The following is a 17,551-nucleotide window of genomic DNA, read 5'->3' as shown; positions in this document are numbered from 1 at the left end:
GGTTTCCCACTTCTTTGCTATTGATTCTCCCTGACTAATGTCTTAGCTTCACCTACTCTTCATCATTATTATACTGTGATTTGAGTCTATATCCTGGGTACGCCTTGCAATCCACTATCTGATTTCGGAATCTCTGACCGTGACGTACTCTAAGTGAAATCTTCCCGTATCACTCGGCTTTTTCCAAGTATACTTCCTCCTCTTGTGATTCATGAACATAGTATTCGCTATTACTAGCTGAAACTTGTTACAGTCCTCTAGTAGTCGTTCTCTTCTCTCATTCCTTGTGCCAAGCCCATATTCTCCTGTAACCTTTTCTTCTAGTCCTTCCCCTACAACTGCATTCCAGTCCCCCATAACCATTAGATTTTCATCCCCCTTGCCCTTTCAGTATCCTGATACACTTTGTCTATCTCTTCATCTTCAACCTGCGACGTCGTCATGTATACCTGAACTATCGTTGTCGATGATGGTTTGCTGTCGGTTCTGATAAGAACCAACCAGTCACTGAACTGCTCACAGTAACACATTCTCTGCCCTACCTTCCTATTCATTATGAATCCCACTCCCAGTATACTATTTTCTGCTGTTGTTGATATTACCTTACACTCATCTGACCAGAAACCCCTGTCTTCTTTCCACTTCACTTCACTGACACCTATTATATCTAGATTGAGCCTTTACATTTTCCCTTTTCAGATTCCCGCGTTTCCCTACCACGTTCAATCTTCTGACATTCCACGCCCCGACTCGTAGAATGTTATCCTTTCTTTGATTTCTCAATCTTTTTCTCATGGTAACCTCCCCTTTGGCAGTAGATCCGAATATTCCGGAATCTTTTTCCAATGGAGAGATCATCATGACACTTCTTCAATTACAGGCCACATGTCCTCTGGATACACGTTGTGTGTTTTTAGTGCAGTGGGGTTTCCATTGCCTACTGCATTCTCATGCCGTTGATCATTGCTGATTCTTCAGCCTTTAGGGGCAATTTCCCACCCCTAGGACAAGAGAGTGCCCTGAACCTCAGTTCGCTCCTCCGCTCTGTTTGACAAGGCCGCTAGTAGAATGAGGGTGACTTCTTATGCCGAAAGTCTTCGGCCGCCAATGCAAATTATTAATCAAAATTTAAGCAGTGGCGGGATTCGAACCCGGGACCGAAGAGGGTAATCAAAGACGCCACCCCTTTTTTTAATGTCATTTTTTTTAATATATGATTAGTTGAATTAGATTGGGGCGGACGTCCAATGACACCCGTTCAGGTTGTTCGTTGATCCGTTCACTCAGTTCTTTTATTAGTACAGAAAGCAGCTAACCCTGCGACCGAACACGCTACCATGCCGGCGACCTAGACCACGAGTTATACGTTGTTTAATAACCCCTTAATATTTTTGAACATGTTTTGAAAATCAGGTAAAAGATAGACAAATAAAAGGATAAAAGCATTTTTAACTTATCTTTCGATGTCACCTCAAATAAATTTTGAAAATGAGATAAAAATCGGGCCTTTAGACCAGAAAACACCCGTAGGAACGTGCTTGAAAATGACCGAAGACCTAAGTTGGCCAATCGTACAGATAATAAAAAATAATACAGCCTACCTCGATCATGTTTACATTCACAAAACGTTAGACAATCATATCTTTTTCGAATTTTTGTGCAGCCATTTCTCCTTACCCTCCCAGCACTTCTATTTGTTTCATTTCTAAGTTACTTTTATTTTCGGGAACATTTTTGTACTTCCTTCTTGCGTCGATTAACTAAAGTTTTTCTTCTGTTACCCATGGTTTCATTACAATTACGTTTTTTGCACCTATGTTTTTTTTTCACAACGTCTATGATTGTCCCATTTAGAGACATCCATTCTTCTTCAACCGAACTGCGCACTGAGCTATCGCTTATTGTTGTACATATAGCCTCACAGAAATTCAACCTATCTCTTCATTCCACATCTCTGCGCATTGACTCTTTCTGATTAGTCTCTTGAACTTTGCCCTATTCTTCATCACTATTAAATTGTGATCTGAGTCTATACCTGCTCCCTGGTATGCCTTACAATGCAATATTTCATTTAATAATCTCTGCCTAACCATGATGTAATCTAACTGAAATCTTTCCTTGTCTCCCGGCTTTTTCCAAGTATTCCTCCTCCTCTTGCGATTCTTGAACCAAGTATTCGCCTCCTCCTCTTGCGATTCCTTAACAAAGTATTCGCTATTACAAGCTGAAGTGTGATGCAGAGCTCAGTTAATCTTTCTTCTTTCTCATTCCTAGTACCAATCCCATATTCTCCCACAAACCTTTCCTCTATTCCTTCCTCTATAACGGCATTCCAACCCTCATGACTGTCAGATTTTCATCTCCATTTACATACTGAATTAGCCGTTCGATAACATCACATACTCTCTGTCTCTTCACCTTCGCCTTTCAACATTGGTATGTATACCTGAACTATCGTTGTCTGTATTGGTTCGCTGTCGATTCTGATGAGCACAGTAACTCACTCTCTTCCCTACCTTAGTATTTATAACGAATTACACTCCAGTTACATCATTTTCTGCTGCTGTTGATATTAATCTATACTCATCTGAACAGAAATCTTTCTGTTCTTTACATTTTCCTTCAATGACCCATACCATATCCAGATTAAGCCTTAGCTTTTCCCTTTTCAGATTTTCTAGCTCCCCTACAACGTTCAAACTTCTGAGATTCCACGCCCCGTCTCGTAGAACATTATCCTGTCTTTGTTTATTTATTCTTTTTCTCATGGTCACCTCCCCCTTGGCAGTTCTATCCCGGAAATCCAAATGGGGTTCAAGTCCGGAATTTTTTTGCCAACAGAGATATCATTATGACACCTTTTTAATAACAAGCCACATTATGTGTCTTTAATACAGTCCATTGCCTTGTGTATCCTCATGCCGTTGACTACTGCTGATTCTTTTGCACTTAGAGGCAGTTTCACTCCCCAAAGGCAAAATAGTGCCCTGAACCTCTGTCCGCTCCTCCGCCTTCTTTCACAAGTTCGTTGTCAGGAGGGGGGTGCCTTCTTACACTGGAAGTCTTAGGCCGCCATTGCTGATGGTTTTATTCTAAATGTAAGCGGTGTCAGGGTTCGAACGCCGGGTGCAGGCATTTTGATTACTAGTCACACACGTTGTCCCTGGTCCACAGCACTGTCCTCCAAATCTCTGAACACGGTACACTCACCACTCAACATTACTGTGACACTCCTTCTCCTTCCCCATGTGTGTGTTTTCAGTCGTGCATTCCGCCTTTACCTCAGTTTTATGGGTGACAACGCAGGACGTCATCGAAGAACGCCGTGGAGGATCTCTTGGAACGAGAGGAAACTTGCCGAATGGACTATTGTACCCGTTTCCCCGACGCAAATACCATCGAACACGTGTGGGTTGATGTAGGGAGAAGCAGTGCATGAGGTCCACATGCATCGAAGACCATCCAGCAGCTGTCAACCGCGCTGGTGGAGGAATGGGACGCTGTAGCACAAGCAGTCTTTAGAAAACTCGTTGCTAGCGTTGGAGCATGCACTGCCGTCCGTTTTGATCGCACACCGTTTATGAACCATGTATCACTTTCTATAATGTCCAGGAACCATCATGAATCGCGGTGACTTCGATGCCATTATTGTCTTTGAATAAAAGTATGATTTCTGTTCTTCTCATTGCGTATTTCGCTCAATTACCTACTGCATCATTCTATAGTAGTGCTATGTGCGAGCCACGTTACTTGGTGTTATTTGGCAGTGAAACATCCCCGAAAGTTATTTTTATCCTTCGATGTATATACAAAATGAAACAACAAAGCCAGGTGGCGCAGTGGTTAGCACTGGACTCTCATTCCGGCCATCCTGATTTACGTTTTCCGTGATTTCCCTAAATAGCTTCAGGCAAATATAGGGATGGTTCCGACTTCCTCCCCATCCTTCCCTAATCCGATGGGACAGATACGCTCGCCGTCTAGTCCCCTCCCCCAAATCAACCAACCAACCAATCAATGACACAAAACAGAAAAAGTTTCTATACAACTGCGATGAGCAGCTGAATGCTATAAAAGGAGAACCCTATTTGGTATTCTTTAATAGGCAATAGGTTTTAAAATATGACACAAATATAACAGGGTTTGGTCTTTTTCTATCTTTAGATCATGTCGCCCATAACCACTAGAATATAAAGATGGACATAGGCCTGTATCGGTCATACAGTGTGTCTGTGTCCGAAATAAAACACAGTACTTCAGTCACAGATCTCCTTCAAGCGAATACTGTTTCTTTCCCACATAACTCTTCATATCTTCACAGAAGCACCCGAAATATAATTCCATTGCATACATTACAGAGCAAAATAGCAAAATATACAGACTGGAGAGCTCCTGTAGAGTTTGAAAGGTAGTAGACGAGGAACTGGCAGAAATAAAGCTGTGAGGACCTGTCGTGAGTCGTGCTTGGGTAGCCCAGATCGTAGAGTACTTCCCCGCGAAAATCTAAGTCCCGATTTTGAGTCTCGGTCCGGCACACAGTTTTAATCTGCCAGGAAGTTTCATATCATCGCACACTTCGCTGCAGAGTGAAAATATCATTCTGTATACAGATTGATATTTCAGGATCGGTGATGGTGGATGGCATAAGGAAGTCAGAAACACATGTTTCTTGCACAAGATGCTGAGTGTGATATTGACATACCATGTTTAGTACGCAATGCCTTGAAAAGTACTCAACCAAATATCTTCGAACACAAACCCGTGGCATACCAAAATTTACGAAACAGTCAGATCCAAAATTTTCTCCCGTTTGTTAACACTGTGAAACCCTCTTTTGTATCCTGTTTCACAGATACAGGAGGAAGATCTTTAGTACTTTTCTGCTAATACCTAGGCATCTGTGCGTTTATAGCTTACTGTACACAGTCAAATACCTTTTTAATTACCGTCCATACTCACAAGCTGTTATCAGCTGGTTGGCACTCCTCTCATGAAGCCAAATGCACACTTCGAAACAAATTGTATCTATCGAACTGTATTCGCTCTCTCCTATATATGAGTTTCTCAGAAACATTCTAAAACACTGACTTCAAGCACATCAGTCACTAATTTTGTGCAGAATCTTTTTCTCTGATTTCATAACCTGATTTTAATAACGACTATTTGAATTCGTCTGGCTGAGGAAAGCAGCTAAGAGAATCTAATCATTATTCAAAAAGTGAAAAATGGTCGTCATAAGGAGCCGCAACCAATCAGAGAACAATAAATGGCAATTAATTGGAGTTGAGGTTCGCATATTATGCTGACAGCTGTTTTCTTTAAAGTGCAAACATGTTACAGCATCTTCGAATCATCATCAGTAGGTACTTTTATTTTGTTCTTGAACAATAACAGCTGAATACTAATGGAAAGGTAACATTCTATCAGTCGGAGAGTGGAATGTCAGAAGTATCAATATGGTAGGGAAACTAGAAATCGAAAAAACTCAGGCTACTTATGGCGGGGCTCTGTGAAGCAGAGTAGAAAGGTGGTAACGGCCTCTGGTCGGATGAATGTGGGGTACTATCATCAGTAGCAGAAAGTGATATAACGGGAGAAGGATTCTTTACGAATCGGGAGGTGGGTCTGAGAGTCCGTTTCTTTGAACAATTCATTAATACGAAATATTTCACCAGGTGCACATCCACAACGGAGGAACGTATTTATAGGGTACAAATCCGCTTCAGTTGCCAGGAATTCCATACTAATGATTCGGTCGTCACAAGGATCCTATGTAATCGAATTTTAATGTTCTTATCTGCTACATGTAGACATAATTCCGCTACTCAGCTGACTTAGTCCTAGTTTAGAGTCCCCTTTCGCCTCTCACTTATTTGTATAACGGTTCCCGCCATGTGATTCACCGTTCTTTTTACATGTCTAAACTGATATTCCTATTCTGTATATTAGTTTTATCCAGACTAAGTTTTTTTGCATTAAGACCATGTTTTCGCTCGTACAGACTAGGGCATACATGGTTACCGATATCAGTGGTTGCCATCTTTTTCATGCCACCCTTCAACTGTCATCGTTTTTTTCTTCTTTTTTATGTACATTATCTATACCAACAGTACCCCAGTTATTGTTGCATTTTTATGTTTTATATTATTTTGTTATGTATTCTGTCACGTTGAAGTTTAGGCATTTCCCCGAACACTTACGTTCAGCTATTATTATTTCCAGTGTCTTAAAGCTGACGCTCCCATGTAGCTAATACAGTTTACTTTATTTCATTTCAGCTACTCTGTCGCTGCAATAATTCCATCGTACGCCAACCACAGGGGTCCCAGGCACTACACGTAGATTTAATTTCTTTACTCGTTTTCCCTAGCCCTAGTTTACAGGTCCATTTTATTACGTCTGGTATTGTGTGGATGCAAAGTGCTCTCTTATGTGGTACATTATTATTTCTGTTGCTTTACCATCTTAATCCCCATAATAATTTTACGTTAGTACCCCCTTTTCTTGTTAGCAATTGGTGGCATCTGAAGATGAAGCTCTAAGTTTCGAAACCGGTCGTGGAATAAGTTAATAAAATTACTGACAACTGATGCCGATTTTTATTCTATAAATTGAGTGATGGGTTTGTTCTTATCAGAATCGACAGCAAACTAAACAGCATTAATTCATGTATACATCCAGAAATTAAAGGGAAAAGATATAGATATGGAGAGAGTAGGAGGGCACTGAACGCTTTACCCATTATGTAAAGGGAGATGAAAATCTAAAAAACACATGGGATCGGAATTTGGGGGTGCTGGAAAGAAAAGAGTCGTGTTGCGGGGGATATAGACTATGTAGTAGGAACGGGAAATACTAAAGGAGTTCCGCAAAAAAATTCAGCAAGTAATATGGGATAGACGGTCCTAAAACTGAATAGGAAGAGGTGGGTTGATGTACTGGAAAATGTACTGTAGATACGTCATGTTGTGACAGCGATCGCGAAATCAGATACTGGATTTTCAGGCGTCATCAGGTGCAGGTATGGACTGAGACCACAGTTTAATAACGATTGAAGTAGAGTGAAATTTATGGGACTCGTCAGGAAGAACCAACATGGATGGAAGTGAAATACTGAATTACTAAGTAATAAGAACGTGTGTTTGAAGCTCTAAAAAGCCGCAGAGAAAGCGATAATTAATACCACAGTATGAAGTTAAGTAGAAGAACAATATTGGCCTGCATCTCTAAAAATGCAATCACAGAAGCTGGATAGGCAAATATAAATACGGGGAAAAAAACAACCACGAAAGTTTGGGTGTAGGAACAAATACTTCACATGTTCGGCAAATGAGGGAAGTACAAGAATTCTGAAGAAAAGAAGGAATACCGCAAACTAAGTAGGATTTGCAGGGAGGGTAAGACGAAACGACTACAGGGAAAATAAGAAGAAATCGAAAAAGAAATGGTAATTGAAAAGACAGATTGAGCATAGAATCTTCGGGGCAATTGATAGCAAAGGTGTCAACATTAAAATTGCAAGAGGAATTACGCTGTTAAACATGCTAGACTGAGCGGATAGATGGAATGAATATGCTGGTTCTCTACGTGGTGCAAGAACTGTTTTCTCCCTGAGCCAGAGGAAGAAATAGGAGTCACTTTGGAACATACAGGTGATCCGCTAACATAGTCAAAGAATGACAGAGCTTCGGAAGACTTGCGATCAAATGACGCATGAAGCATAGATAAGATTCTTCCGAAATATCTCAAATCACTGGGGGAAATTCAACTAAACTAGTATTCAAGAAGGTATGTTCAATCTGAGGCAGGAGACCTACCATTAGGCTTCCGTGGAAATATCATCCACGCAGTATCAAAAATACCAAGGACAGATAAGTGCGAAAATTTTCGCACTATCAGTGATCAGACCAAGCAGCCAAGTAGAAAACATTGGTAATACACAACGTGTAGGGTAAAGAGGACTGGAGTGTAAGAACGAAATGCTCGGATTAAAAGGGGCGTAAGAGAGGAATGTAGTCTTTCTCCCATGCCATTCAGTCTGTAAATCAAAGAAATAATGCTGTAAATATACGATAGTTTCAGGGCTAGCACTAAAATCCAGAATGAGAAAGTATAAATGACAAGATTCACTGCTTACATTGCCATTCTGAATGAGAGTGAAGTATTACAGGTCACACTCAATGGAACGAACATTCCACTGAGTAGAGAATGTAGATTTAGAACTAAGCGAAACCTATTGGGTGTGGTACAAATGATATTAATGACAAACTTGCCATCAAAGTTGGGGATCATGAAGTAGACGGGAGACTTCTGCTACCTTGTAAGAAAAATAACGCATGGCGTACGAAGCAAGAAGACATGAAAAGCAGACTAGCACAGAAAAGGTGAAATGAATTAACATTAACCTTTATTTGAGGAAAAGGTATATGAGATTGTACGAGAGGAGTGCAGCATTGTGTGAAGGTAAGACATGGATTGTGGGAAAACTAAAAAGAAGAAAAGAAGACAATCGTCGATTCCGAAGGGTGACGCTACAGAAATATGTCAAATATGAAATGGATTGATAGGATAAGAAGTGAGGAGGTTCTATCCAGAATCAGAGAGGAAAGAGGTGTGTGGTTAACAAAGAAAAGAAGTGACAGAATGTTAGAACATGAGTGAATACATCATGGCATAACTTACTAGAGGGAGCTGTAGAGGGTAAAAACTGTAGAGTAAGAAAGAGTTTGGAATATATCTCACAAGTAATTGCAGACATTGAGTTAAGTGCTATTGTGAGACGGAGAGGTTGGTGGCCGTTGTGGCCGAGCGGTTCTAGGCGCTTCAGTCTGGAACCGCGCGACTGCTGCGGTCGCAGGTTCGAAACCTGCTTCGGGCATGGATGTGTGTGATGTCCTTAGGTTAGTTAGGTTTAAGTAGTTCTAAGTTCTAGGGGACTAATGACCTCAGAAGTTAACTCCCATAGTGCTCAGAGCCATTTTTGGAGAGGTTGGCACAGGAGAGGAAGTCGTGGCAGACCTAATCAAACCATTCAGAGGGTTGATGACAGAAAGAAAAGGACTTATAATATGCGTAACGAAGTACGCGTAATAGGAACTTGACTGTCGGTTGTGCCCACCAATAAACACGAGCTTCTGAATCGTTGTCGCCTTTGGTCATACAGCAAAGGATGTAGCCACGGCTCTAGTATTCGCCATAATTGCTGCAGTTTGCTTTGAGCTGAGAGCACAGAGGGAAGGGCTCCACCAGTGACGCTCATCTAGGTGCGGTGACTGCACAGAGCAGGACCCTAGAGCCAATACCGACCACATCATTACGGGTAACTCGAGTCGCACTGTCGTCGTGAGCTCTCGGAGCTCCCAAATTAAGCCCATTTTTATTACTGTTATGCATTGCATTATGTGTGCTTGCAGGTCATAATTTGCGTAATTCTATTTCTAGCCTAGCCCTGTAGTCGACGTACTGACTGTTACGTTTCACCGTTTCATTGATATTTTGTGACTGGTGAAAAATGAAGAAAATATCACCAAGCTGAAACAAGTGTCCCATGTGAACGTGTTTAATTCACATTTTACAGACTCTGTACTGTATACATTTGTTTATTTTCTGACATAAAATCGAGCCCCCAGCAGTAGCTCTGAAATCCACAGCCCCTGTGGCTGTACCTGTCTTATTTTTTGCCGTTTCGTTACTGGTTTCTCGCCCTTATTTTCATACGGTATCTAAGGTAATATTAAAATTTCATTAACAAACAGAAATTTTATGTAATGTTTGTTCATTATTTGCGTCCAGTACAAATAAAAACGTATGTTGGCTGTATTGCAATAGGGCTTCCACCACTGTTGCTAACATATCATTACTGAGAAACTAAAGGACAACGCCATCTCAAGTGATGCGCAGCAGTAGCTGTCTAACCAACCACCTTCTGTAGCTTCTGCTACTTGTTAGTAACAAGCAACAGCCCACCTCAGCTGAGGGAGATTGTTTCTCAGTGGTGGCTTGTGACGTCAATCTAATAACGTAAACTTTTTCATATGTCAAAATTACAGAATTTCTCTCTAGGCAGTTTCGTATTACGTTGGAGGGCGATTTTAAGCAAGATATATACGTCAAAATATAATTTCGAAAGCCTTGCATATTGACACTTATGTCTGAGTGTAAATCACGTTCAAAATATGTTCACATAATGGGATTGACATAGGCATAAATATAAAAAACCGAAATCATTGTATAATATCTGGTTAAAGATTGATACCAACTTCAGTTCCTAATCCCCCACACAGCCCTTATCGGTGTACAATGTGCTTTGTAATGCAGCTATAAATTTTCCTAAAAGTGCCTTTGTTACGTCAGATCCCATACTTTTAATATTTATATGGTTTTAAATACGATTTCAAGAAGTTAATTTATGTGACGAGAGCATTTTCCTCATAAATTTGCTTTCAACTAGCACTACATGTAATACACTCCTACCCGGTGTCGAAACCAGGTTCCTTCCGTCCAGCGGTGCACTGCAGCCCAACGCAGGTTCTATCATGCTTTCTGGAATGATTTGTTCACCCCAGCTGGCCAGTAGATGTGCAGTCAGCTGGACACACATGTGGAGAGCGGAAGTGGTTGGGGCTATGGGCACGTGCTGTAGGGGAAATGCCGAGCGCTGGAGGGGATGTCACATTTTATATTGAAGCTCACCTTTTCTCTACATATGGAGCCCCTCCATGGCCACACTTGCAGAACTCCACTGAAAATTTCTTTTGCTTGTCTTTTCATCATCTGTAACTTTCAGAGAAACTTGCTTCTTTTGTCAAGACACAGCAGGGTTTACAAAAGCTCATCTCAGTAACGTACTGTGCTGATACAGTTGTGAGAGACTTCTGTAAAAGTGGTTTATTAAGTGATGAACTGAGGAAAAGTTGGGGTAGTAGCTTATGAAAAAAACACATCTTCAACACAAAAAAAAGCATGTAATATCTTCAGTTATGTTGTTCCCAAACCAATACCATTTCTCAAGAATGGCTCTGAGCACTATGGGACTTATCATCTGAAGTCATCAGTCCCCTAGAACTTAGAACTACTTAAACCTAACTAACCTAAGGACATCACACCCATCAAAGCCCGAGGCAGGATTCGAACCTGCGACCGTAGCAGTCGCGCGGTTCCAAACTGAAGCGCCTAGAACCGCTCGGCCACGCCGGCCGGCAAGAAGAAGAAGAAAGTGCAGTCATGAAGAAGAAGGAGAAAAAAAATGGCTCTGAGCACTATGGGACTCAACTGCTGTGGTTATCAGTCCCCTAGAACTTAGAACTACTTAAACGTAACTAACCTAAGGACATCACACACATCCATGCACGAGGCAGGATTCGAACCTTCGACCACAGCGGTCACGCGGTTCCAGACTGTAGCGACTAGAACAGATCGGCCACCCCGGCCGGCGGCATTTCTCGTTTCACCAGCTATGGATGGCCCTTAAACATTAAATTTATTCATTGAAACAGTTTGTAGTAAGTAGAACAACATGGTAAATTATGAAGTTTTGCATAAAAGCCGTAGGGCGAAATACTCTCGTCTTTACGTGCTATCATTTGCCAAAATCTCTTTTTGATATTTCAAATCGTTTATTAAATATAGACATCAAAAAAAGGCTTGCATTAGCCCGGTTCCCTGATCTCCTGAAGATAGACGTTGACTGGATACCGTATCACAGGCACTGTCCCTTTGACTGTTCAGAGATGTCACTAAACCCACCCAAAGATTTGAACAACCCTGCATGAGCAGCGCCATTAGACGGACGAGGTCAGACAGCTGATCAGTTCCATTCATTCCACCAGGAAGGGGGTACAAGGGTCGTGTTGTCTGTATTTCAACCATGCCTAGACGCTCAATACCGCGGTTCTATCGTGTCCGCATTGTTATTTTGTGCGCGTCTCGGAGTGAACCAAAGCGATGTTGTTCGGACATGGAGGACATACAGAGAGACAGAAACTGTCGATGACATTCCTCGCTCAGGACGCCCAAGGGCTACTACTGCAGTGGATAACCGCTACCTACGGGTTATGGATCGGAGGAACCCTGATAGCAACGCCACCATGTTGAATAACGCTTTTTTTGCAGCCACAGGACGTCGTGTTACGACTCAAACTGTTCGCTATAGGCTGCATGATGCGCAGCTTCACTCCCGATGTCCATGGTCAGGTCCATCTTAGCAAACATGACACCATGCAGCGCAGTACATATGGGCCAACAACATTCCGAATGGACCGCTCAGGATTGGTATCACTTTCTCTTCACCGATTAGTGTCGCATGTGCCTTCAACCAGACAATCGTCAGACACACTGTCAGCGAGTGCAGCATGGTGGAGGTTCCCTGCTGTTTTGAGGTAGCATTACGTGGGATCGACGTACGCCGCTGGTGGTCATGGAAGGTGCCGTTGGTCATGGAAGGTGCCGTAACAGCTATACGATACGTGAATGCCATCCTCCGACAGATAGTGCAACCATATCGGTAGCATATTGGCGAGGCATTCGTCTTCATCGACGACAATTCGCGGCCCCATTGTACACATCCTGTGAATGACTTCTTTCAGCATAACGTCATCGCTCGACTAGAGTGGCTAACATGTTCTCCAGACATGAACCCTATCGGACATTCCTGGGATAGATTGAAAAGGGTTGTTTATGGATGACGTGAACCATCAACCACTCTGAGAGATCTACGCCGAATCGCTGTTGAGGAGTGGGACAATCTGGACCAACAGTGCCTTGATGTGGATAGTATGCCACGACGAATACATGCATGCATCAATGCAAGAAGAGGTGCTACTGGGTATTAGAGGTGCCAGTGTGTGCAGCAGTCTGGACCACCACCCCTGAAGGTCTCGCTTTGTGGTGGTACAACGTGCAATGTGTGGTTTTCATGAGCAATAAATATGGAGGATATGATGTTTATGTTGATCTGTATTCCAATTTCCTGTACAGGTTCCGGAACTCTTGGAACCGAGGTGAAGCAAAACATTTTTGGTGCGTGTATACGGGATGTACTGGATTCGGATCTCTGGTTTTATCGGTGGTGTCGGGCGATCGTAAGTGAGTGTGCTACATCATATCAATATTCTCAAGATTGGTGATACGTTGAGACTTCCACTCAAGTCTCAAGAAAACTTCGATATCGTAGATATATTTCGTGTGAAGCAACATATTATGTAAAATGCAGCAAACACAAAATCATAGCGTCACCTATTTTGCATTGCAAACTTTTTCGACTCTCTCGCAGTGTCCTATTTCCATGTAAATATAACAATAACTATCCCATTATCGAAAAGATGCTCACATCATTAGGAATCAGAGACATAAGTAACGCAAAAACTAATTTTTTACCGAATAGTTTCTGTAATATCGTTTGAGAAAGATTGCAGGGCGTGTGTGTCGATACTGTCATCGCCGACCGGCCGAAAGGTGGCCAACACTGATGGCCTCCCCTTCAGAACAAACTAATGAACTGGCCCAGCACTTTGGACGAAAACTGATCACTGCGCATCAACCACTGTATCCTGCGTGGTCTATAAGTACCTGCTACAGCCACTACAACAGCCACTTCCCAGCCACAAAACGCTCAACTAAAACTTTTAATTGTTTCATTAATTAATATACAGCAAACGCACTACTCATCGCTATACGCATTTTAATTCATTACATGACATTGACCGGATCCCCAAGGCTTTGGGGGCCGGAATCGGTTGTCGTTTTAAGTAAAAAGAAAATTGCTACTGGTGCGGACATTATCTTCAAAAACATTACCGCAGTTGCGGAATCGCCACCAACACGTTCGACATGAAGGACAAGAAAATCAGTTAGCCAGGCCCGGCCACAAAAAATGGTTCAAATGGCTCTGAGCACTATGGGACTTAACATCTGAGGTCATCAGTCCCCTAGAACTTAGAACTACTTAAACCTAACTAACCTAAGGACATCACACACATCCATGCCCGAGGCAGGATTCGAACTTGCGACCGTAGCGGTCGCGCGGTTCCAGACTGTGGCGCCTAGAAACGCTCGGCCACTCTGGCCGGAGCCCCGCCACAAAGGTACTCTTCAACTACAACAGAGTACAAGTTAAGCTATTACTAACTTCGTCACATAAGGGGTAGGCAAATGAAAACACAATGGGACCACTGAATATTTCCATTCAAAAGTAATCATCAAAAATGGTTCAAATGGCTCTTAGCACTATGGGAGTTAACTTCTAAGGTCATCAGTCCCCTAGAACGTAGAACTACTTAAACCTAACTAACCTAAGGACATCACACACATCCATGCCCAAGGCAGGTTACGAACCTGCGAACGTAGCGGTCGCGCGGTTCGAGACTGTAGCGCCTAGAACCGCACGACCATCCCGGCCGGCTAGTTATCATCACAAGTATTAAAACATTTACCCCATTTGCAGACGATGTCCTGATTTGTAGACTGCAGTCAGCGCTGACAGATCCACAACGGCACCCGTTCTTTCACTTCCTGATCCTAATGAGACCAACGTCTCATGTTTTTTTCGAGGTTGCCAATTGTGTGAAAGCCACATGGTGAAACATGCAGACTATGTGGAGGATGTTACAGTGTTTCCCAACGAAACTGTTGAAGTGCAGCCTTAGTCCAACTGACAGTGTGGGACAGGCGTTATCGTGCAACAAAATGATTCCGTCCAACAGCATTGCGACAGCCCAACGGAACATGGCAAAGCCACAAGTAGAAAGATGCCACAACTCCCTAGGCAAAGCTCTTCTAGCCGGCCGCTGTGGCCGAGCGGTTCTACGATCTTCAGTCCGAAACCGCGCTGCTGCTACGGTCGCAGGTTAGAATACTGCCTCGGGCATGGATGTGGACATGTCCTTAGGTTAGTTAAGATTAAGTAGCTCTAAATCTAGGGGCTGATAACCTCAGATGTTAAGTCCCATAGTGCTTAGACCCATTTGAGCCAAAGTTGTTCAAGTCAAATCATGATGACCTCCTTCTTCGACTGCAGGGGCCATCTGCTTTTCGAATTCCTTGAGTGTAGAACCACAATCAATGTGCAGTGCTATCAGGACAGTTTGCAGAAAGTACGACGCACTATGAAGTCAAAACACCCAGGAATGCTGTCGGATGAAATCATTCTGTTGCACGATAACGCCAACCCCCACATTTACAATCGAATCAAGGGCAACCTTCAGCGGTTTGATTGGGACACTCTGCAATATGTGCCACAGATCCCAGATCTTTCACTGCGTGGCTTCAGTTTATTGACAATCTGAAGAAAGACATGAGGCATGGTCTATGTAGGATGAGGAATTGCAAGAATGGGAGCGATTGTGTATGTGTCAGATTTGACTGGAGTGTACGAAACAGGAATTCATTATCTCGTCTCCCAACAGGATAAATATTTTAATGCGTGAGGTGATTATTGTTGAGCTGAAGCATTCGATGTGGCAGGTGTTCTGTCTTCATTTGACTGCCCCTTACGGATTTAATGAATTATGCTTGTTGTACCACGTTAAAGCTAACTATGTGACTGTAAAGATTACTGTTGTGTACATAGTTCCGCATAGTCAGCGCGTACACAACTTTCCCAATAGAGTGCGCCCCGCTAAGCACAACAGCGCAGGCGCAGCGCTCGTCCGTCTCCGCTCTACGAGATGGCGCTGTCTTAGAGACGGACCAAATTTTGCTTCCGTCGGTCCGCATATTAATATGTCACGCAGCCAATGAGATTGCTGCTAATCTAGAACCTTTTCTCCTCGCGGATCACACTCGCGCAGTGATACCTGAACGCTCGAGGTACTATAACGAGTGTACAGACCTCAGATTAGTCAGTCTGCATTAGTCTGTAGTCAAGTTTCAGTCTGCGGCTAATAAGATTATCATATTCCTGTACACAGCCATGAAGATAAATGTATAGACACTTTGTCCAGTATCAGAGATATGTGAGAATAAGATTAACATACCAAGACCAAAGGAACTTCAGATTGTCAATTGTAAATAGCATCCAGAATCAAGTTAAGTAAGGTTTATGATTATTATTATTTTAATAAATGGTGTGTAAAAATTAATCAAGTTCTGTTTAAAGTTGGTCACACGCCACGATAAGACCACGAGACATATTGCTGACACTCGCCTACTTCGTTAGAGCGACAAGTCAAATAATCTGATGGTGTGTGTACCGAAGGTCTTACAGTACACACACCACAACTACAGTCCAACCAATGCAAAACAGTCTGCTGAACGAAAATGTGAAATTAACTAGATAAAAACGATATTCGGAATTCTTATAGCAAAATGGTTAAGTTGAAGCTGAGGCTGTATGAATTGCATTTGCAACAGTCTAAGTTAGTGACTCTTCTTTATTTTCATTACATCTGTGCTTGTATTAGATGCTATTTGCATCATCGAAAGTTTCAACAAGAAGCTACGTGGGCTATTACTATATAACATGACAGCCCTGATAGCTTAGTGTGGGCTAGGATTCTCTACTGAGAGAGAATGTTGTGCAGCTGAAGAACAACAGATGACAATTAAAATGGATTGTATAATTTGGCTTATTTACAGTCATTAGTGGGCTGCGCTGCGAAAATGCCAGTCTCCCCTGCGGCTCCGTCCACCGGCTGCTGACTGCGCGCTCTGCTGCTGTGCTGTTGTTGGTGAGAGCCTGTTTTCCGAAGTAGTAACTGTAAAGGCCTTTGGCGGCGACTACGGGGACGTCAGGGCGCGTCACGGTCACAGATAGTGCTCTGCCGTTAATACCCCGGTACCGGCATAAACGGCTGTACACTGGCGTTGTAATCCCGGGACGGCGACAGTGTTCGGACATGCCCCTGGTGGCAAGAGGCTTAGGCGGCATGCACTGATTCGTATCCTGGCATAAGAGTCTGCGTCAGCCACTCGGCGCGGAGTAGCCTAATTACCGCTTCTCCATGCAGACATGCCGGCCACTATGGTCGAGCGGTTCTAGACGCTTAAGTCTGAAACCGCGCTGCTGCTAAGGTCGCAGGTTCGAATCCTGCCTCGGGCATGGATGTGTGTGATGTCATTAGGTTGGTTAGATTTAAGTAGTTCTAATTCCAGGGGACTGATGACCTCAGATGGTAAGTCCCATAGTGCCTAGAGCCATTTGAGCCATGCAGATATCTGATGTTTATATCAGTGAGCGTGTCGCATCGAAACGTTTGTAACGTGTCGTTAATATGGATCTGAGCACTATGGGACTTAAAATCTGAGGTAATCAGTCCCCTAGAACTTAGAATTTTTTTTTTTTTTTATCATCAGTCTACTGACTGGTTTGATGCGGGCCGCCACGAATTCCTTTCCTGTGCTAACCTCTTCATCTCAGAGTAGCACTTTCAACCTACGTCCTCAATTATTTGCTTGACGTATTCCAATCTCTCTCTTCCTCTAAAGTTTTTGCCCTTTTTTATCATCAGTCTACTGACTGGTTTGATGCGGCCCGCCACGAATTCCTTTCCTGTGCTAACCTCTTCATCTCAGAGTAGCACTTTCAACCTACGTCCTCAATTATTTACTTGACGTA

This window comes from Schistocerca piceifrons, chromosome 4 (assembly GCF_021461385.2).
Source record: "Schistocerca piceifrons isolate TAMUIC-IGC-003096 chromosome 4, iqSchPice1.1, whole genome shotgun sequence".
In the NCBI taxonomy this organism is placed as follows: domain Eukaryota; kingdom Metazoa; phylum Arthropoda; class Insecta; order Orthoptera; family Acrididae; genus Schistocerca; species Schistocerca piceifrons.
The sequence above is the reverse complement of the archived record's forward strand: the minus strand, read 5'-3'. Positions refer to the sequence as shown.